The sequence below is a fragment of the Hermetia illucens genome, chromosome 3, assembly GCF_905115235.1.
Source record: "Hermetia illucens chromosome 3, iHerIll2.2.curated.20191125, whole genome shotgun sequence".
NCBI lineage: Eukaryota > Metazoa > Arthropoda > Insecta > Diptera > Stratiomyidae > Hermetia > Hermetia illucens.
Window position 1 is genome coordinate 107,914,050 of NC_051851.1, and position 22,432 is coordinate 107,936,481.

General features: G+C 43.1%; 1 protein-coding gene across 4 annotated transcripts in view; it reads left to right on the plus strand.

Moving 5' to 3' along the window:
• The first annotated feature begins 10,695 nt into the window (after positions 1-10,695).
• The window catches only part of LOC119651388 (aminopeptidase N-like), a 100,944-nt gene continuing 89,207 nt past the window's right edge, over positions 10,696-22,432 (plus strand). Inside the window, exons 1-2 of one of the 4 annotated variants that reach the window (XM_038054970.1) lie at positions 10,696-10,736; positions 11,273-11,346. The gene's annotated coding sequence lies outside the window, so the exon portion shown is untranslated. Of the gene's footprint in view, positions 11,215-11,272; positions 11,347-22,432 lie in introns of all 4 variants that reach the window. The other 3 variants (XM_038054969.1, XM_038054966.1, XM_038054967.1) reach the window with 3 other exon arrangements.

Genomic DNA, 22,432 nt, shown 5'->3' on the forward strand with positions numbered 1-22,432 from the left:
TAAACGACCCATGAAGGATCGTTGACGATCCCTGAGGGAAGAGGAAAGACTTATTAAAAAATGCACGGCAGTTGTCAAGCACATGCGATCTTCGACGTTCCTCCAGAAAAACTTCGGTGAGGGGGTGAAAAACGGGCTAATGGAACTGGAAGAGCTTCTGGACTGGATTTCATACTATAGGCGAACATGGAAAGTAAGACAAAATCCGCAGGAAGCAGAAACAACCGCGCTTCCCGAGGAGAACACCACGAGTGCCAAACGGATCGCTGACAGCCCATTGCAGAGCGAACTCGGTAAAAAACGAAAGGAGGAAGGGACATCTGAAGGAGACTTCACTCAGGTACTCTCCACGGCTGAAAAAAGAAGGCGAAGAGGATCAAAAGACAACAACACGTCGCGCCATCAGAAAAACCTCTGCCTAAAACTAAGGCGGACACGAAGGACGGAGTGCCAAAAGAAAAGGTGGGGAGACGAAGGAGGACTAGACCGCCAGCTTTGCTTATTAAGCCGATAGAAGGCAAGACTTTTGCGGAAGTCCTCAGCGAAATCCATTACAAAATCAAAACCGAAGACAACGGAGCGGAGGTGTCTTCCATACGTAAAACGAAGGGTGGTGGAGTTTTAGTCGAACTAGGCCCGAAGACTATAAATAAAGTCACGTTCTGAGAAGCAGTCAAGGGGCTTCAAGGAGAAAAAGCTTTGGTTTCTAGCCTGGAACCCACGTGTGCTTTAGAAATCCGAGACCTTGACTGTCTCACGGAAAAGAAGGAGGTAGAAGAGGCCATCAAACGCGAATGCTCGGGGGTAACCAATATCCGGATTGGTATCACCTCCGCAAACTCCTGAGGCTAAAACTCACTGTGGTGGAAGTTGCCGAGCAATACGCGAGGAAGCTTCTAAACAGCGGGAAAATAAGAATTGGTTGGGTAGTGTGTAGGATACGAATTCGGGCCGCCCCAACCAAATGTTACAGATGTTTGGATCTGCAAACTGTCGGGGACCTAACAGAAGGGCAACATGCCGTAAATGCGGTCAGGCAGGCCATAAAGCGAACAGCTGCAATGAAAAGGAAAGCTGCGTCCTATGCAGGGACCGTGGCGCGACTGATGAGAGCATTGCGCACACTGCGGGATCGAGGCGGTGTCCAGTTTTCAGTTCTGAAAACTTCAGAGCAGAACTGGAAGGAGCTAGGATACGGTCAAAATGATTCGCATCCTACAAATCAATATGCACCGGAGTGCAACCACTCACGAGTTGCTAGCGCAGTTCGCTGCGGAGACCAAAGCTGATTTAGTACTCATCAGTGAGCAATACCGAAACAAGGGCCCAGTTTCATGGCACCCAGACATATCAGGTACCACTGCCATCTGGGTTTAGGACCGCACCCTCCTAGGGGATCTTGCCCAAGGCCGAGGAGACGGCTTTGTCTGGATTCGGTGTTCAGGGATAACGTTTTTTAGTGTCTATCTTACGCCGAATGAGACGATGCCGGACTTTCGTCGCAGGCTTGATGCTTTGGAGGACGCTATCTTAAGCGCGGATGGGCGGATCCTGGTCGGGGGTGACTTCAATGCTAGGGCACTTGAATGGGGCATGCCTCACACAGATTCCAGAGGGAAACGAATTCTGGAAATGGCGGCGAGAACAGGACTGGTAGTTCTAAACACCGGATCCACCCCAACGTTCCGGCGCCCGGGCTGCGAGGGAGCATTCCAGACGTAACCTTCACGTCGGAATCACTGGTGTGACTGGTGGACGGATGGCGACTTCTGGAAGACTTCTCGGCAAGCGACCACCAATACATTGCCTTCGAAGTGGAGGACACAAACTCTCGGTGTGCGCCACCCCGGCGATCTTTCTGTGCATGGAACGTCGCGAAAGGGAACACCGGGAAGTTTGTTGAAACTCTTGGAACAGGTGGGGCCGCGCTGGACGATACTCCTGGGGCGGTGGCGCCGCAGCAGACACTGTCGTAAATTTAGTTATGGACCTGATAACGACGGCGTGCGGAGCCTCCATGCCCAGGAGGTCATCAAGACGTGGCAAACCGTCCATGTATTGGTTGACAGTGGAAATCGCAGGGCTCCGGAAAGAGTGTCACAGGCTGCGCCGCTTAACACAACATCTAAGCGACCGGGAGGAAGTATGTACCATATGATGGAGTACAAATCAGCCAATAGGAGACTCCGCAGGGCAATAAACAAGAGCAAAGCTCGCTGCTGGCAAGATCTGATCGACGAGGTGAATGGGGATCCGTGGGGACTCGGTTACAAACTTGTAACCAGACAAATCGGGGCTCTGCGGAAACCCTGTTCACTTAAGGCCGAGCAGATGGACCGCATTGTGAGGGCACTCTTCCCTGCACACCCCGTATGGGATGGTGACGTCGGCGTGGAGAGCGCAGAGGACTGTCCACTTTTCTCTATAAAAGAGTTGGAACAAGCATTCCTCTCTATGAAAAACAAGAAGGGGCCAGGACCCGATGGTATTCCAGCAGAGGTATACAAACTGGTATTCCAACACCGGCCAGACCTACTGCTCGGCGCTCGTTGGAAAGTTCCGAAGCATGCGCTGATCCCTAAAGGGAAAGGCGATCCCGAATTGCCGTCTTCATACCGCCCGCTATGTATGCTTGATACTGCTGGGAAAGTGCTCGAAAAGCTCATCAGAAATAGACTCGCTGAAGCGATACGCGCTGCCGGAGATTTATCTCCCCGGCGGTTTGGCTTTTGGGCAGGGAGATCGACAATTGATGCTGTCATGCAGGTCGTGGACGCCGTTCGACGAGCAGAGGCACGTAACGCCGAACTCGACGGGTGGTGCTCCTCGTAGCGCTTGACGTCAGAAACGCCTTCAATTCCGTAAGATGGAAAGACATTCTAGGCACACTAGACAATACGCTCAACGTGCCGAACTATCTCTTACGGATTTTGAGAGACTATCTGAGGAACCGCTCCCTGCTCTATGAAACACTAGAGGGTCAAAGGGGGTAGCACAGGGATCCATCCTAGGGCCGGACCTCTGGAACGCTACCTATGACAGTCTGTTTAAACTCGACATGCCAGAAGAGTCGCGCCTGGTCGGCTACGCAGATGATGTCGCAGCGCTTGTTGCTGGACGCACTATCGAACAGGCGCAAAGCAGACTCGGCATATTGATGCGACGGGTAAGCGGATGGATGACTACTCATGGTTTCAACCTTGCACTGGAAAAAACCGAAGTAGTCATCCTGACTAGAAAGAGAATTCCGACCCTGCGTCCCATATTGTTCGGCGAGTCGATAATCGAGTCAAAATCAGCGGTAAAGTACCTCGGGTTGACTCTTGACTCAAAGATGAGCTTTTCTGAGCAAATCCAAGCTGCAGCGAACAAGGCTGCGGCTGGAGTTTCGGCGTTAAGTAGGCTAATGGCAAACATTGGGGGTCCTACGTCTAGTAGGCGACGTCTCCTGATGAGCTCAACGCAGTCTGTCCTGCTCTACGGCGCAGAGGTATGAGCTGGCGCTCTTAACAAGGAGGTATATCGTAGACGCCTCGCGCAAGTACAGAGACGGGGAGCTTTACGGGTGGCGTCTGCGTACCGCACAGTCTCTGAATCGGCGTGATGGTGATCGCGGGAGTTATCCCCGTTGCCCTTCTTGCTAGGGAGCGTCAGGCCATATACAAGCTCAAGGAAGATGAACCAAGGGAGGTGGTTGCTCGCGAAGAATGGCAACACACTCTAGACGAGTGGCAGCTCTTTTGGCAAAATGAAACTAGAGGCAGATGGACTGCGCGGCTCATCGGCAACTTAGGTGCGTGGCTGAATCGGAAGCATGGTGAGACTGATTATTTCCTTACCCAGTTTTTAAGTGGGCATGGAAGTTTTCAGTCTTACCTGCACAAGATTGGAAAGGCACGTTCTCCGGATTGCGTGTTTTGCAATGGAGTTGTGGACGATGCCCACACTTTTTTTTCTTGTGGAAGGTGGGATGGGGTTCGTCAGCAGCTCTATTTAAACACAGGGGATCGCTCTCCAGACAACATTGTGGAAGAGATGCTGAGGACTGCTGACAGGTGGAACCGTGTTGCCCATTACGTTCGGGCCCTTCTCGTTGCTAAGAAGATAGAACTCGACCGATGGAGGAGCCGGATGGCAGGGGGCTCCTTGAACTGACAGTTCCCTTCCTCCTCTTCCCTCCCGTTGGTGAAAGGAATTCCCTGATTTGAAGGCTCCGCAAGGCGGGAGAGTTCGGGGGCTGGCCCGAAGTAACAAACGGTTCCAGGCCAGCTCTCTGACGATGGAGAGGTGTTTAGTTGGTAGTCCGACGACGTACCGAATCGGGAGTCCAACACTGTTTGCTTAACTGCATCCATCTACCCTAAAAAAAAAAGAAAGATCGCTTCTTTTCTCCAATATAAAGAATTGGAGATTGATCATAGAACTACTAACTGTGAAGAAATCGGGTCTCCGGCCGAGTCTTTCTGGAAGTTCTAACGTACGGCTATATTGTGTGGTGGCAAGCATTGAGACACAATAGAACGTAGCTTAATAGGATTCAAAAAACCGCGTGTGCCGATGCTACCGGGACTTTGCAGTCCTACCCTGCAGATGCTCCCAATGTGCTCCTGCATTTCCTCCCCCTAAACCTTCCTATTAAATGCGTTGTAGCGTTCAGTGTCGTGAGACTTTGTCAGTCCGAATGCTGGACAGCGACTCCCTACGGCCATAGTGACATCCTAGACGAAATACCTCGGGAAATCTGGGCATTCCTCATGAACTATGCCACACGAAAACAGAACTTCAAGAGATGCTTTACTGTGGACTTTCCAACCAGGATAGAGTGGAAGACCCGCAGCGTGTTGCAGATGGTCTGTGCGGGGGTTTTCTCGAAAACATGCAGTCCATTCGAGTCGTATGGTCGGATGTTTCACGAGTGTATTCCAAGCGGAAATGCTGGTGATACTGGGGCCTGTCGATAGTGGTTGCATGATCCGAGCCCCAAGCGTAACATAGCCATTCTGACCAGCGGCCATTAAGGCCTGGTACTCAGCGTCATCATCCTCCAGGCTAGTGGGACCGTAGAGAAACACACTGACCACTCTAGGCAGCATGCCCTAGGTCACCCTATTCTGGCGTCCCAGTAATAGAAACATACAAGGAATTAAGCGGGCTGACTGATTGGCCAGGCGGGGCTCTGCTCTTGGCAGTCCTGCAGCGGGTACAGTCTATGTTCCGTTAGTGATTGTCAAGGGCGGAATCTATTCGCATTACTTAACAGCCGCGATCCTCGGATGGCAAAGGCTCACCACCTGTGCCAAGTAAAGGAGGATTTACCTGCTTGTAACAAAACCCGATCGCGAGAGCTCCTGTGCCAGGTGCGTGCAAATGCGTACCAAATTACGGCAGTCTGACAGGACACTGGCCCATAGGTACTACGCCACACGGGTTTTGCATACCCTTCAATTAGCATTGCCGAAACTGCTGAGAAGAGGGGGAAACAAACATACACACCCTTTGCGATTGTCTAGTTCTAGCTTTCCTTTGTGAACGCTACGGGCATTCTCTGAAGACTTGAGCCGGCAGGACTCCGCCTCCTTGCTCTCATAACATCAGTCACGGTATTAGGAGTTTGAGGCACCAAAACGGCACACTACAGCGCTAATTGGGCCCCCCGCAGCGACCACTGACACCCACCTACCCTATAGAGTGTCTCAACTTAAATTTGTTAAACCAACCAGTAGGTGCTTTAAAATCTGTTTTTCCCAATGCTTGAGCAATTTCTAGAGTTTTCTTTTTTACCAACGGCTGTCCGTGCCCTGTAAAACCATTCATATGTTGCAGTGTCTATTGTCAGTCCCTGTGAATTTAAAAATGGCCGTTTGGGATTTTATTTAAAATCACTTTTTAAAATGTGCCCGATTTGGGTCTTACAGCCGTTGAATTTTGAAGCCGGAGCCCCCCCGTTCACTCCCGTTCACTCACTTTAATTATCTCCACCTTTTCACGCATTGTTGATACATACTTTTTCCCACTCATTTTGAATACATGGTTCATCAAACGGTTGTCTCATCTTCCTACATTTTATAGTGGGAACAGTAAAACCTATAATTATGATTCAAAAACGATATATTGAAACAATCGTTATGTTACGAAGTGAGAGTTTCCCGGTTAATGTAAACACTAAACAGGCATCCCCGGTAAATATAAGCGAGTTAACAATTTCTGGAAATTGGATTTTTTTGCGGCAGCTGTCGCTTTATCAGACACGTTTTAGAAATGACAATGAGTAGTCATGTCAGCTCCGTTAACAGAAGGTCTCATTAAAAACGGTCGGGAATACAGTACAACGTACGGATAGTTGACGGAATATTCAAAACGGTCCTCCTAATAGATTTTCCGATATTGGATAAAACATGGAGAAGATAGGGCATAAAATATGTGCCCCAAAAAGTGAAACACCTCCCGTTCTCAGAAACTATTTGGCTGAAATATCTGAAAAAAAGTCGGGATACCCAAAGCTAGACGCTTCACGTATAAAGGTTTTGTGCTCATCTTATGTGAGAAACTTTCTGTGCACGATTTTCTACTCGTACATAGCTGGAAATCCAAATAGTCCTCCATATATTTTTAAATTGCAAAATATACACATGTACAAGTTCAAGTCTGCTGAATCAACACCAACAGTTCTACTACTAAACCCTATCTCCACCTCCACGTGATGATCGCTGGAATTTTTTTCTTTATGGAAAACTGCAGACGGAGAAAGATGAAGGCAAGCCTCCCGCGCCTAAAAGCAGGACAAAATGTACCAACTGGTCCTCCAGGTTGGGGGTTGGGTAGGGCTGACAACCCTACACGGAAAACCGATGTGAAGCCCGAAAGGAGCCTCGGACAGGATGGATCTTACAACGACGAACCCGAAAACGGCAACGGATTAACGATTTGCGCATTTTCTCAAGGAACGTGCACTCCCTGTGTAGACCGAATGCTGCTGAGCAGCTAGCCGACACCCTGTCCCAGTATAAGGCTGATATAACAGCGTTGCAAGAGATGCTATGAACAGGGATCGGTTTCCTGGAGAAGAGCCACTACACCATATATTATAGCAGCCATCCAGTAAACCATGTGCTCGGAGTAGGTTTTTTAGTCAGCCAAAAAATTAAACCGGCTTTGAAAATATAAGCGAAAGGCTATGCAATCTGCGTTTGCGGGGCAAGCTTAGAAAGCCTCATCAACGTTCACGCACCTACACAAGAGACTGCAGAGTCGGAGAAGGATACCTTCTACGAGGCAGTTGAGCCGAGGGTCCGCCTGTCCCAAGTCTGATATCAAAATCATACTTAACAGTCAAGTAGGGAAGGAACCCGTATTCAGGCAATACGTTGGCTCCCATAGCTTACATAGGGATACCAATGATAACGGACTACGCATTAGTCAGTTAACAGTATCGCACGAAATGGTTGTTGGAAGTACCTGGTTTGCGCGGAAAGCGGTTCACAAACATAGGTGGGCCTCTCCAGACGGGACCACTCTCAGCCTTGATGAATGTCAGAACATATAGGGGGGCCAATATAGACTCGGACCACTATATCATTGGCATGGTGCTACAAGCTCGAATTACGACACCACCTACACCTCTGACAATTAGGTGAGAGTGAATACTAAAGCCATCTACAACACAGGTCTCCACGACACCTATAAGACGGAAATGGATGCCGCAATAACAACAAATGATCTTCACAACCACCTGAAGAACGCTTTCATGGATACGCCCACAAACATACTAGGCCCCAGCTGCAAAAAGTCGGAACGGATGGTTTGACGATGAATGTAAGCTACGGAAAGGAAAAATGCCCCGTACTGAGCAATGTTGCATTCTCAAAGAACGCGGGCATGCGCAGAGACTTATCACGAACTGCGTCGAGCGGAGAGGCGACTTCACAGACGGAAAAAGGAAACCTGCGGGAACCAACAAGTCTGTGAACTCGAAAAGTATAGAAAGCAACCGCGGAAGTTTTAGCAACAAGTCAGCAGAATGAAGCCTTTTACACTTCAATGCTCATCCTGCCGAGACAAAGAGGGGAATCTGATTTCCGACAGAATGGGCATATTGGAGCGATGGATTGAGTACTTTGATGAGCTGCTGAACAACCAGAACATCGGCGAGTTTGAGGTCCCGCCAACTGAAGACGACGGACAAATACTGCCACCATCAAGTATAGAAGAAATAGTCCGTGCAATTCATCGGTTTAGAAATCATAAGTGACCAGGAGCCGATGGAATTACAGCCGATTTAGTTAAATATGGAGGCGACCAGTTACACCAAGTGGTTCATCAACTTGTGCTCAAGGTATGGGACGGCGAATCAACGCCTGACGATTGGCAAAGAGGCATTATTTGTATCATACATAAAAAGGGAGATACCACACACTGCAGCAATTGTAGAGGTATCATGTTGCTGAGTACCATCTATAAGATATTCTCCACTATCTTGCTAGGCCGGATAGCCCCATACGCTCAGATCATCATTGGCCCATACCAAAGAGGCTTCACTCTAGGTAAATCCGCAACAGATCAGATTTTCTCTCTGCGGCAGGCGATGAAAAAACTGTTGAAAAATGCACCATCTACTCATCGACTTTAAAGCCGTCCTTGATAGCATAGCCAGGGCAAAACTGTACACGGCCATGAGAGAATTCTGTATCCCGACGAAATCAATAAGACTAGGCTGACCGTGACTAATGTGCGAGGCCAGAAAAAGCGGCAGCGGGTTCACTCTTAAGACCATCCGACATCAACATCGGTCTAAGACAAGGGGATGCCCTATCATGCGGCCTCTTTAACCTGGCCTTCGACAAAGTAATCCGTGATGCCGTGACCTCGGCGCAAAACCGGGATGCCTGGAGTTCCTTATTAAGGCGGGCCTAGGCCGGATACCGGTTGTCACGCCGTTGATGATGATGATGAATTTCGTTGAAACTTCTCGTTTTGTTTCATTAAATCAGAAAAGAGCAGACATCTCTTATCTCGGTTTCACAGAGCACTTATTCTCACCAAATTTCATGACGATAGCTCCAGCCGTTTCGGAGCAAATCGTGTGTGACACACGGAGAGATAGACATTAAACCAATTTTAGTAAGGTTTTGTTTCACACAAAACCTTAAAAACGGATCTCCCCACACGGTTTGTGAAGGGTGGAATAAGCCGCAACCAGGCTATACAAAGCTATAACCAAGGCAAAGCAATATCTTTGGTCGGTCTGAAAAAGGAAAATGGTACATTTACCAAGAAAGAGGAGGATAATAGCTTTCGACTTGACCTCCAATAACGGACAGAAGGGGAAAAAAGGGAATTGGGAACTTGCGAAAGAGGTATGCCCGGACTAAATAGCATTTTCCCAGCACTACTCCAGAGAGGCTAAAAAAAAACATCTTAGAATCCCTTCTAAAAGCGGTAATAGGCAGCATATCCTTGAGATATATATCAAGGACATGGAAGCGTTCAAAAATTGCCTTTATTCCGAAACGAGGTTAAAATGATCCTTTTACTACTGAAACTTTCAGACCAATCTGCCTGACATCGTTCGTATTTAAGACGGTGGAGAAGCTCCTAAACAAATTATATTGAAACTAACGTTCGCTTACCGGGCAGTATGGTCAACCGAAACTGCCCTGTATCAGCTGACGGATGTAGTACGGGATGCCATAGAAACAAAAGAAATAAAACTGTTGCGTTTGTAGGCATCGAAAGAGTGTTCGATAACGCATCGCACACAGAGATATTAGATGCCCTAATGCCCTAGGAAGTAGAAAAACCCTGGCCTTCTGGATGGGCAGAATGTTAGAGAGTAGGCTAATAGAGCTACCGACAGTACTACTCAAGGATGTCCACAAGGCGAGGTGTTATCACCTGGGGAAGCTGGGAATATCTACGAACACTGTTTGAAGATTTTGTGAGGAGAGTGATGAAACCTTCCCACATGTTGTGTGCATTCCTTTTTTGTATCGGTTGCAAGTGAACTTTTGCAATTGCTAAATAATGTCGAACTCCAAGTTTGAAGTGGGTCAAATTAACTATCAACGGTACAATACTTTCAAGATCTAAAGCGTTTGATACATGAAATGTCCAGATGCCGGTTTTCCGACCTTCAGATTCGTAACCAGTCCTTGCTTTAAATGTGCACTTTTTAACCCCCTAACCACATTCTTTGAAACAATCGTCGAAAGTAACGCCTGTATTAATTGATGTCGTACATGATTACATTTGTGAAGTAAATATTTACCTCCTCCTCATTAAAATAAACATAAAATGGGTTTCGAATAAATTGTGTGCAGCCGACAAACAGCATACAGACTTTGATGTTTCGTCTAATACAAAACCTTAACAAATTATCCACCATTGGACATGTGGGAGCTACCAGAAACTTACGATTAACTGCTTTTCGTCGTGCCGTCTATTTTAGAGTTTATTCTTCAGCATTTTTTGTACTTCGTTACATTTTATTTAATCCTAGATAAGCTATTCGTCGCCCTCATCATATATCGCTAGAACAGCAAGCAAAGCGCTGTATATATGTCTTCTCTACCTACACAGCAAACTGGTTTACAGAACTTTACCTACATAAGCTTAAAACGACTTGCCCCATTATAGTGTTCACAAGCGCCTCAGGGGGATAGATACCAACGGGAGCCAAGTGGAGCAACATACTGTGAATAATAAATAGAAAGCGTTGATACCTTCGAGAAATAGATTATGTAGGTGCTTTAAGACATTCAACTCACCGAGGACTAATGTGTATCGTGTTCGTGCTTGAACTCAAAACAGCAGCATTAGTATAAATCGTTCGGAAAATAGTGGTAAATATCATTCGGTCCTCAGTGTTGAGTTGAGCTGGTTGCTGTGAAAAACCGGTCTAGCTCTCTCCCCTAACTTTGTGTTTTAGGTGGGAATTATGAATTACTAATTAATCGCAAATGTGCGCCGTTATAATATAAAGAGCAAGTGCACGTACTTATGAAAAATACCTCCATCGCAGTTATTAGAGCAGTTGTTGCAATATTTGCTTTGTGCGGGCTAGTGAATGAAATCCTGTTCCCTTCCAATTTTTAACCGGGACATTGACAAATCTCCATATCCGCTCCAAATGAAAATGAACGATTCTAAGCTAACATTCAATAAAGTCGAAACCATTCAAATAATGAAATCTTAAATATAAGCTAGTGTGGTCCAGTCGTTTGTTTCAATAATATTTATTTGAGTCTTGTGAAAAGTAATTAATCTTATTTTTTAGTTGATGGCATAATACCTTTCTTCGCAAAACATTGAGATACAATCGAGTTTCTTCCGTGTCAAGTCGCATAACAGGTGAGTTCCCTCAACATAAAATGAAAATATACTTTCTTACATTTCGGTAAAATTTGAGTTTTCCAAGACTTTATAAAAGAATCCAGAGAGTAGCAAAAAGGAAGAGCTTTTACTAATAATACGAATATCCATGTTTCATATTTTCAAATGATTTCCAGTTCCCTCTCTAATTATTGTCAGCGATCAACAATTGGTAAACTAGCTAAGTACAGCACGGCAAAATCTTTTAAGAAGCGGAGATACTTTTTGCAGTTATAATCTAACATGCATGGACGTGTATATATATATTAGGTAACGAATTGTAGGGATTTCCAGCTTTCCACTAAGTAAAAACTTGGAAAAGTTCCTCTTAAAGTAATAATGCAGTGTAATGCTCTGAATTTCAACGGTATTTCATTCTTTTTTTAGGCAAGCTTAAAATTTATAACCAATTTCTCTTTTTTACTTAATTTTGCATTCATCAATGTATGGGCTTCTCTGATCAAAGTAAACTCCCTGAAAAAAAGATGTCGCTCTTGGGCGAGCTGCAGATTTTTGTGGTAGTCCGAATTAAGAAAAAAAAATTTGTGTCCATTCGGTAGACTTGTCGAAATAGGTGGAACCTCAAATATGCAAATATTCTTTTAAAAATAAGAAAACGGCGAATTTGAAGAAAAATGAAAAACACAAGTGTGAAACAAAACCTTAATAAAATTCCATCAATGTTTGCCTGTCCGTCTGACTGCCACACAAGATTTACTCCGAAGCGGCTGTAGCTATCGTGATGAAATTTGATGATTTAATGATGTGAACCGCTACGAGTTGTATCACTTTGTGTTAGCTTTAAGAGGGACTCCCCGTACATGCGAAAGGGGGGAGCAAATTTTTCTCACAGAATATGATCATGCGGGGTATCAATTAGTAATAAAAATAATAATAATCGTTGGCGCAACAATCCAATTAGATCAGGGCCTTGAAGCGTGTTAGAGCACATCATTCAAGACAGCAACAGTGCCCTACAGCACATTATAGGTGGCAATGTGGTCAGCATTACGCACGCCCGAGATTATTACACTTATTTGACTCAGGCACTCATTGACAGCTGAGTCAACTAGTGTCCGACATCCAGTCACGATAGCAAATCCCTCTGCCACCAGTGAGATTTGAACCGGGACCTTCCGCTACGACGCTCTAACCACTTGCGCCATCGGGCCAATTAGTACTTTTCAAAAATGATCTTTTTTATGATATTGGATTAAACGCTGTTGTTGCTGTTTTTTTTCAGGTATTTGGTAGCTAGATTTCCGAAGCTCCATATGGTTGCCTGGCGGTTTTTGCTTCCTATACATATTATGCTATCCAAATATTCGTTGAGAAATGAGAACTTTATGGTGAAATCATCCAGGCCCTTGCACTCGGTCACCACTGAATCGTAGCTTATTTTGACCACTGCGGGACCATCTAGTCACTGTGAAATTCCCCCGAAAATACCACCGAAGTGTTCCATTGACATGCGCTTGCTTGTCTCAATGCTAGCCAGGCTCGGTGTGGTGGGAGCTCCTTTGAACACTTCGATCCTTCACACAACTCGAGATTTATACCGATGCGTGGGTCCACACTGCAAGCTGAAAAACAAACAACCATCGGAATATCGCAGCAACCTATTGGAAAATAAACATGCGAGCTAACCCTGGAAATGAAACACAAAAAAATAATGGCTTGACCGCGCGGGTAAAACCTTAATACTCCGAACTCGAGTGCCACGGTCGAGAGCGAAAATCCATGGCGGATTGCATCCTCAATGCTACTCCTGCCTCTAATGGGCAGTGCATTGCTACCTTTGTGGTTCCCACCCAGCCTTGAATTCTTCAGGCCATTATGTTGGAGGATTCCCCTTTCTTAAAGTGTGTTTTGCGATTTAGAAAATTGGAGGGAAACGCCCTCAAATTAATAAGAAATTAGCTGAAATTCATGTTGGTATATTCAAACGAAAATAACAAAAAAGTAAAGTATATCAAAGTAATATTAAGTCGGAAAACCGGAAGTTGAACGCGTCAGTTTCAGCAGGTTTTGTGGTTCCCTATGTGACGAACCATGTTTCATTTGTACATACATAGTAAAAAACTCAACTGCCCCGAATTTTTTAAAAAGCCATTTCCACAAATAATTTGATATGGAGAGCACTGTATTGATAATAGTCAACCTCATATGCTTCACACTAGGAATTCAATATTATGAACAAATGTGAAGAAAATAACCTAAAACAGATACACACAAGTCGGAATATCGAAATTTCGCGCTTCGGATATAAAGGTTTTGTGAGCATCTTATGTGAGAAACTTTTACACACATTTTTCCATCCGTATATAGCTAAAAGTCCAACATATTCCTTCATATTTTTCCAGACATAGATATTATCCTCACCTTATAGAAACAAACTGCCTATTACCGAATAATGTACATATACATGGACGTATATAAATTGATCGTGTCCATATTTCCGATTTACTTCCAACAAAAGCATATATATGTACGCATATAGAAGGTACATGAAATACCGCTGGTTTAATGTACAAATATATCTACCTGAATTAGAGACTACCCGGAAATTTCATTAGATCGTTATATGTATACCTATATACACATAGTAGTGGAGTAATTGATATTGATATACAAATGACTAAAAAACTGATACAAAATAATTCCTTGCGACCCCTCCAATCATATGAGCTAACTTCGTGGTGATAATGCCCAAATTGTGCCCTAGGTTGTCCCTTACACCAATGCCAAACTTTGTACTTCTAGAATGAACGGAGAAAATTTGTAAAATGCGGAACTATACTCTTACATATTAACTTTATTTGTGCTGATATCGACACCGGATGAATTTTGAGACCTAGATTTAGAGGAAATCCACTACTGTAATTTTTTTCAGTTTTTTTTGGTTGGATAGGTCCTAATAACGACACCTGCTTCACTTTTTGGCGCACACATTTTGAGCCCTCATTCCCCTATACTTCACCCGATATCAGAAACAAGATCGAAAAAGTACTAATCGAGCCCTTTCATTTGATACCCCACATGATCATATTTGGTAGCTGCTTTCGAATAAATCGGGTGTGACCGACAGACAGACAGAGAGACATTGAATCGATTTTGATAATGCTTTGTGTTTATAAAAAAGCTTAAAAATGACTGGTAATTATTTTCGTTAATTATGACGTCAGCATCTTGCCTACATGACTGAAAATGCAGTAAATTCCCACGAAATTGATAAGTTTCAACTGCTACAACTTTGACACTAATAGCCAAATTTCCATGTAATTGTGCATGCATATTCGCGATACCATCCTCTATGCACAATTGAGTACTCCTAGGATGAACTTAAGGGGGTTTTTTAGTCAATTTCTAAAAGTTAGTAGTATATTATTAACAAGTTTATTTGAGCAGATATCGGAATGGGACATATTTTGAGGCCTAGATTTCATATAAGCACAACATTCTGATTTTTTTCGGGTTTTTGGATTGGGCAATGAGTTCTGTCCCATTTTAAGTGTGCAGATTTTGACTGGTTACTCGCGGATTTTACAATCCACGTCAAAACTAGTATTAATTAGTTTCAGAAAGTACGAATCGAGGTCTTTCATTTGATGCCCCACATGACTATATCTGGTGAAAATTTTTACATCGCCTTTGGCATGTCTGGGAAGCCCCCTTTAAACCCCACGTAGATTTGTGCCACTCACTGTATGCATGGGATTTTATAGTACCCATCTGTCCACCAAATTCCGTTCGGATTGGCCATTTTTGAGAAAGTGCGTCTGACAGACAGACACCTAGACAGTGAATCAATTTTAGCAAGGTTTTGTTTTACACAAAACCTTAAAAATGAAAGGAAAATTGGTAAATAGATGATGATGAAAGTGCAGGAACTTTGCAGTCTTGCAGATTACTCACTGAGGAAGCTATCACCATGCCTGACGGTTAGGTATAAAATGCAAACTCAAAAATGAGAAAAGGGAGAAATTTGAGGTTCGGTACGGATAAATGGCGGGAGTCGTCTGACTTGGCGACTGGGTCGGGCCCCCGTAATGGACAGCACGGCGTCGAAACCGCTTACCTTGGGGCCGTTAAACGTTTAGTCACTACGATGGCCAGAATCATTGCTCCGCCTGCTGCAGCTGTTTCGCCACAGCAGGTTCGCGTGGGCAGCGGATGAAGTGGAATGAACCTCTCTATCATCCAACCCCAACTACGAAATAAGTCGGAATACCGAAATCTCGTGCTTCGAGTATAAAGGTTTTGTGTTCATCTTATGTAAGAAATTTAATCGCACATTTTTCTATCCGTATATAGCTACAAATCCAACATAATACTTGATATTTTTTCAAACTACGAGACATACGTACATATTACAGCCATAGATATTACGCTCACCCTAAACAAACAAACTGTCTATTTCCGAATACTGTACACATATATGCACGTATATAAATTGATCGTGCCCATATTTCCAATTTACTTCTTATATCTATTTGAATTAGGCATTACCCGCAAAGTTCATTAGCACGCATATATTATATACCTGCATACACACATGTCTGGTTGACAAATAAGTAAAAAACTAAAACAAAATAATTCTTTGCGACCCAATTCATAAGAACTCATTTCGTTGTCGTATTAACGAATTTATATGTGATGATGACGTCATGCAGGTTGCAGAGTACATGAAATTCAGAAAAAATTGTAAACTTTCAACCCCTATAACTTTGTTAATAATAGTTGTATTTTCTTCAAACTTGACCAAACTGTGCATCTTCGTTACACGCATGCCAAATTTTGCACTTCTGAGATGAATATAAGGCGGGGTACCGGGTAAATTTCTAAAATGCGGAAATATACTATTATTTTCTTTATTTGTACAGATATCGGATATTTTGAGGTCTAGATTTCGTAGAGATGCACCATTGTGATTTTTTTCAGATTTTTCGATTGGATAGGTTCTGAGAACGAGACCTGTTACATTTTTTGTGGATCATATTTTAAGCCCTCACTCCCCTATGTTTCACTCAATATCAAATATTGGACCAGTTTCGAAAAGTACTAATTAAGACCTTTCATTTGATACATTCTGTGAAAAAAATTCCATTCCATTCCATGGGGAGCCCTCCCTTAAACTTAACACAAGATGGCGCCACTTACTGCATGTAAAGGGAACATCAAATTACATACTTTCACCAATTTTCGTGACAATCGGTCTAGCCGTTTCCGAATAAATCGGGTGTGACAGACAGACAGAGAGACAGACCTCGTCTCGATTCTAATAAGCTTTTGTTTCACACAAAACCTTAAAAAACGGCGGGGGAAGTAACAATATCTGACCGCCCTTTGTTGCACCTGAGATTCGTCGAGCGTTTCCCACGCATGTGACTGCAGCGAGTCCCAGACCAGTATCGCTTTATAACTCGCCGCGACAACAAACAGGGAGCGTGTTCGACTTGCGTTCATCGCGGTCACTGGTGACCGAGAGTCTAATCTATGATAAATCAGGTACAGAATTTCTGGTATACAAAATTTACCAGTATATACAAGCATAAAGCATAAATCAGGTCATTAGTAGGCCGATGGAATTTCTATCCTTCCTCACTGCGGGAATTACCTACCTTGTCCCGGACACGGTGCAAAACCCTGCAGACACAAGACTGATTACTTGCTTATTAACTCTCTACAAATTCATAACGTCCATTATTAGTGGAAGAGTCAATGCGTACCTCCAGATCAACAACATACTATCCGAGAAGCAGAAGGGGTGCCAAGTTGGGTCAAGGGGTTGCAAAGAACAACTTATTATCGACTCTGTATTTGTAGGCCAAAAAAATCTACTTTGTTGCCATATCGCTTGCTAAATTACGCTCTTGACAGCGTCCTGCACACCTGGCTATTCAATGACCTACATCCGTATCGCATTGATCCGAAACTAAAAAAGTTTTTGGTGAGAGTCATGGGAGGATGGCATACCACCTTATCAGTGCATTCATCTGAGGGTACCAATACTTCAGAGCCCATCCATATACGAAGAAGCACCTTTCAGGGAATTTACCGAATCCTCTTTTTTTGCGTGGTACTAAACCCCTTTTCATAGCGATTGAATGACGCTAGAGGGCATGGTTTTACAATCAAATATGGCCTAAGTGGAAAGTGCAAACTGACACACTTATGATGACAGTAAGCTATATTTTGGCATTGCAAATCACCTTAGAAGTCGGTTGCAAATGTTCAGCCGTGATATTCAGATGGCAACTGGATTAGATAAGTGTCGAATCCAAGCCATCCCCAAAGGCTACCGCATGCCGAATATAGCATTGATGATCCACACATCCAAGCTACTACCGAGCCAGATTTCTACAAATATCTAGGAATTCTGCAAGGAACCTATGCTAGAGTTGGCGATGTCAAGGATGTTCTGCTGTCCGGATTCCTGCGACGGGTGAAGCTGGTACTGAAATCGCAGCTCTCAGGAAAGAATAAAATAAGCGCATTGAATGCATTTGTTATCCCTTCACTGGCTTATGCATTCGAAATATTGCCGGTGGACGAAAACCGATCTCGGAAACGTCCAGCGACGGATTTGCACTACTATGTCCAAATGCCGAATGGATCATCCAAACTCTACCGTGAAGCGGATGAACCTGCCTCGTCAGAGGTAGGGGCGTGGTTGACGCGGCGGCACAACATTACACCAAATTAACTCGCTACGTGCTTATTTTTACAGCAAAAAGCAGGCGAGTCCCTTGCATGCAAATGTTTCTAAGGTAGATTGCGAGCTGATTTCACTTAATTCGAAGGATCCATCTTTCAATCCTCTAAGTGGTTTGAAGTCAAGGCAAACACTTGACTAGTCTTTGACTCGCATTTGTTGCTGCGTGCTGGGGACGGAGGGATTTATGTATGCATTGAAGACGGCTTGGTCGGCACGCGAGCTTATAAAAAGCTCATAATGAAAGAGCGGATAGTGAGCAATTAGTGCAGAATGTATGATTCGACGTTAGATATGTCGGGCCATCTCTTTTCTGGCTGCAGTGTAATGGCACATACAAGCATGGGATGATCACTCGAACATGTCCGGTTTACCGATATGACAGTTCTGCTTACATCAAGTATTGGGACCGGCAAGTTTACTGTCTGTCTGTCTGTCCATCACAAGCATTTTCCTCGGAAACAATTCTAGCGATTCGCACCAAATTTGATGGAAAGCTGGGGACGGTGGACCTTCATGTAAACAGTAAGCTACATATCTCTACATCAAATTTAAGAGGAGCATTCCCATATATGCAAAAGTGGGAAGTAAAGTCAGATGTACTTTCCGAAGTCAGTGTTTGTTTTTAGATTTGTTGGAAAGGTGGGGAGTGCGGGGAGTCGAAAGTGATCATTTCTTTAACGGACCCATTTTCAGAGACAACCTAACCGAAATATGTGAAAAAAAATCTAGGGACTGCCACTATATGGTACCAAGGCTCCAAAATACCTTTCACACCGATATCTCTTCAAATAAAGTTAATAATTGTATATTACTATAACTTTTGGTTATTGGCTGCAAAACCCCCCTTAAGTTCATCCTAGCACCACGAAATGCAATGATGTAGGCTATAATATACAGCATGATTCTACCAAGTTTGTTCAAAATCGCACTATTACTATAATAGGTCAAAGTAGTCGCTTCTTTGCAAATTCAAGACTTTAAATGTCAATATCACCTAAATATGGATATTCTCACATAATATATGCATATATTACGTGCTACGTACTAATGAGACAAATGCACACTCAAATATCTCTATAAAAGAAATACACAATACCTTTCATACTTGAAGCGTCCAGCTTTCAGTCTCCCGACTTGTTCACATCCGCTAAACGTAAATACGATCACACTTCAAAAAATATTGCACAATTGTTCCGAAATTTTAATGTGATTTTGATGGAGCCTTAAACTGTACAACAAAATCTATTTTTACCTAATTTTGCATTAATCAATATGTGTATTATATGACCAAGATTGACTCCTCGAAAAAACAATGGTTTTACTCGAGGAAGTACGTAATCTTCTATGGTGGTCGACCTTAAAAAAAATTAATTTCTTTCTATTGTATAGATTTTTCGGAATTAGCGGAACCTCAAATATGTAAATACTTTTTACAAATAACAAAGTAACGAATTTGTGAAAAAAAATTCAAAATCGGTGCATTTTTTTAGTTTATATTGTTAAAAGAATATGTATTAATAGAAAATTAAGTATTTTTGAGGTTCCGCATATCGGCATGGTAATGTAGAAGAAAGGATTTAAATTTCAAATAGATCGGCTAAGTAGTCTTTTATGAGTACTCCCCCAAAACTTGGAAAACGTGGTTTCGAGTAAAATGCCGCCCTTTAAACTCCACGTTAATTTATGTCACTAACTGAATGCGTGGGATTTCATAGTTCCCATCTTTCCACCAAGTTTCTTGCGGATCGATTTAACCGTTTTCGAGAAAAGTGCCTGTGACATGCACACAAAAACTTACAAACGGCTGGGTAGAAGTGGAGTCTTCGTGAATGGAATTTTAATATTTCACTCGAAAGTCAATTATTTTCGTTATTTATGGTGTCAGCATAATTCGCACGAAATTGTTAAGTTTGAACTGCTACAACTTTGACACTAATAGCCGCAATTCTATGAAACTAGGTATATGCGTATATACGATACTATCCTCTATGCCTATCTGCTAAATTTATTACTGTTAGGATGAAATCAAGGAGTTTTTTTCAGTCAATTTGTAAAAGTTGGTAATATACTATTAGTAAGTTTATTTGTGCAGATATCGGAGCGGGACATATTTTGAGGCCTAGATTTCATACAAGTGTTTACTAAAACTAAGTAAATTTTTCATAAACGGGACTTTAATATTTCATGCGAATGTCAATTATTCTCGCTAATTATGACGTCAGCATGTTATTTGTATGGCGTAAGCTGCAGTAAATTTATGTGAAATTGATAACTTATTATTATTCTGTTAAGGGGAAGTCGCACCGCATCCTTAAATAACTATTGTGCCCTTTTACTGGTTATACTGTACCTATTAATCATAGTATATCAAGCAAACCTATAACCATTAGAATTTTTAGTATGTTTATTATTTCAAAATCTTTCAACTTTGCGTCTGATATTAAGTGTTCTCCCAGATGCCTCCACCTACTTTGCACAAGTGCCGGACACTGTCCCAGAACGTGTATAGAGGTTTCGTGACACTCCGCACAGAACCTGCAGGCAGTGCCCGTACATATCTCTAGCTTCCTTAGGTGACAGTTTAGCCAACAGTGACCAGTGAGAATTCCCACTATGATTCGAAGTGTGAAGGAAGGCAGCGGCGACGTTAGCAACAAAGTAGCTGCGGACCGCTACACCCTGGGTGGGTGCTTTGTGTGTGGCGGAGCGCCGTTCCTCATCTAGAAGCTCTTCCACCAATAAGCTCAGCCTTAACATCAACCCACCCTCTTGATATGACACCGACAGCGATTCCGGGATCACACAGTCTTCTAGCATGGGTTACTTTGCTGAGGGCGGCCGGAGTCCAGCGCTGTTTTGCACGCGCCCCATGATGATGAGTCGGCGCCTAACCCACTGCTTCTCATTCGTCTGGGTTCGGGTCACCATCGCGACTGCCCTTAGATCTCTCAACTACAAAACTAAATCAGTATATAATAAGAAGGGGAAAAAAAGCTAATGTAACACAACAAAGGCTGAAGAAACAATAATGAACAACCGCCTATAGTGAAAAAAGGCGTAAGAATATTTCACTTGAGAAAAACAAACAAGATTCCTAACACTGGGCAAGAAAAGAGTAACCATAAGAAGTAGTAGAAGTAGCGTCTTACTAAAACCTATCAAAGATTGAAGTAAATGAAGAAAATAACCTATTTGAAAAAAAACGAACCCTGAGGACTCCTCTCACCCCAAATTTTCAACTCTCATACAATTCCCGCAATTGTCATCCTAAGCTCACAACTTGTTTTTGAACTATGTACAGCAAATTCCGAAACACAGGGAATTATAAAGGGAGAGACATCCATCGAGTTGTCCCCAGTCGCAGAGTATTAGGTAACCAAATCAAACAAAAGGGATTCCTAAAATTGAATCTTCTTCTTTTGAAATCGGAGTACGAAGTGAATCGTTAAGGACGTCACCGCATAGCATTAAGCCAACTGCCTCCGCATTCCATCAAAGATCCATCCACTCGTCACTTCATCCCGACGAAGATGAAAAAATATTGTATTCCTATTAAAATCGATTCACTGTCTGTCTGTCTATCAGACGCATAAATTTGGATGGAGTTTAAAGGAGAGGATGTAAAATCAAATCTACCTGTGTGAGTTATTAAATGAAAGGTATCGATTAGCACTTTCTGAAAGTAATATTACTTTTGACGTCATTTGCAAAATGCGTCAGTAAAGAGTCAAAATGTACGCAGGACCCCTTTTCAGAAACTACCAAACCCAAAAATCAGGGTGATGCACTCATATGGTATCATCATCATCAATATGTCCCATTGTCATATCTGCACAAATAAATTTACCAATAGTATATTACTAGCTTTTTGCAATTGACTGTAAAGCCCCTCTCAAGTTCATCCTAGGAGTATCAGCATAGAGGACAGTATCGTGCATAAAGTTACCGAGTTTCATGGAAATCCGGCTGTTAGCATCAAACTTGTAGGATTCAGACTTATTAGTTTCGCAAGAATTTAGTCCATCTTAAGCCATCTAAATAAAATGCTGACATCGTAAGTAACGAAAATAATTGACATTCGAGTGAAATACTAAAATACTATATATGAAGAACTACTTCTCTCCAGCCCTTTTTAAGATTTTGTGTGAAAGAAAACCTTACTAAAATTAATTCAGTGTCTGTCTATTTGTCACACCCGATTTACTTGGAAACGGTTGAACCAATTGTCACGAAATTTGGTATGGTATCTGAATCGCTTGGATTTGAGGGGAGATTTGCGAAAAGAGAGTGTACATTTTTTTTCCACTGAATATGGTCATGTGGAGTATCAAATGAAAGGGTTCAATT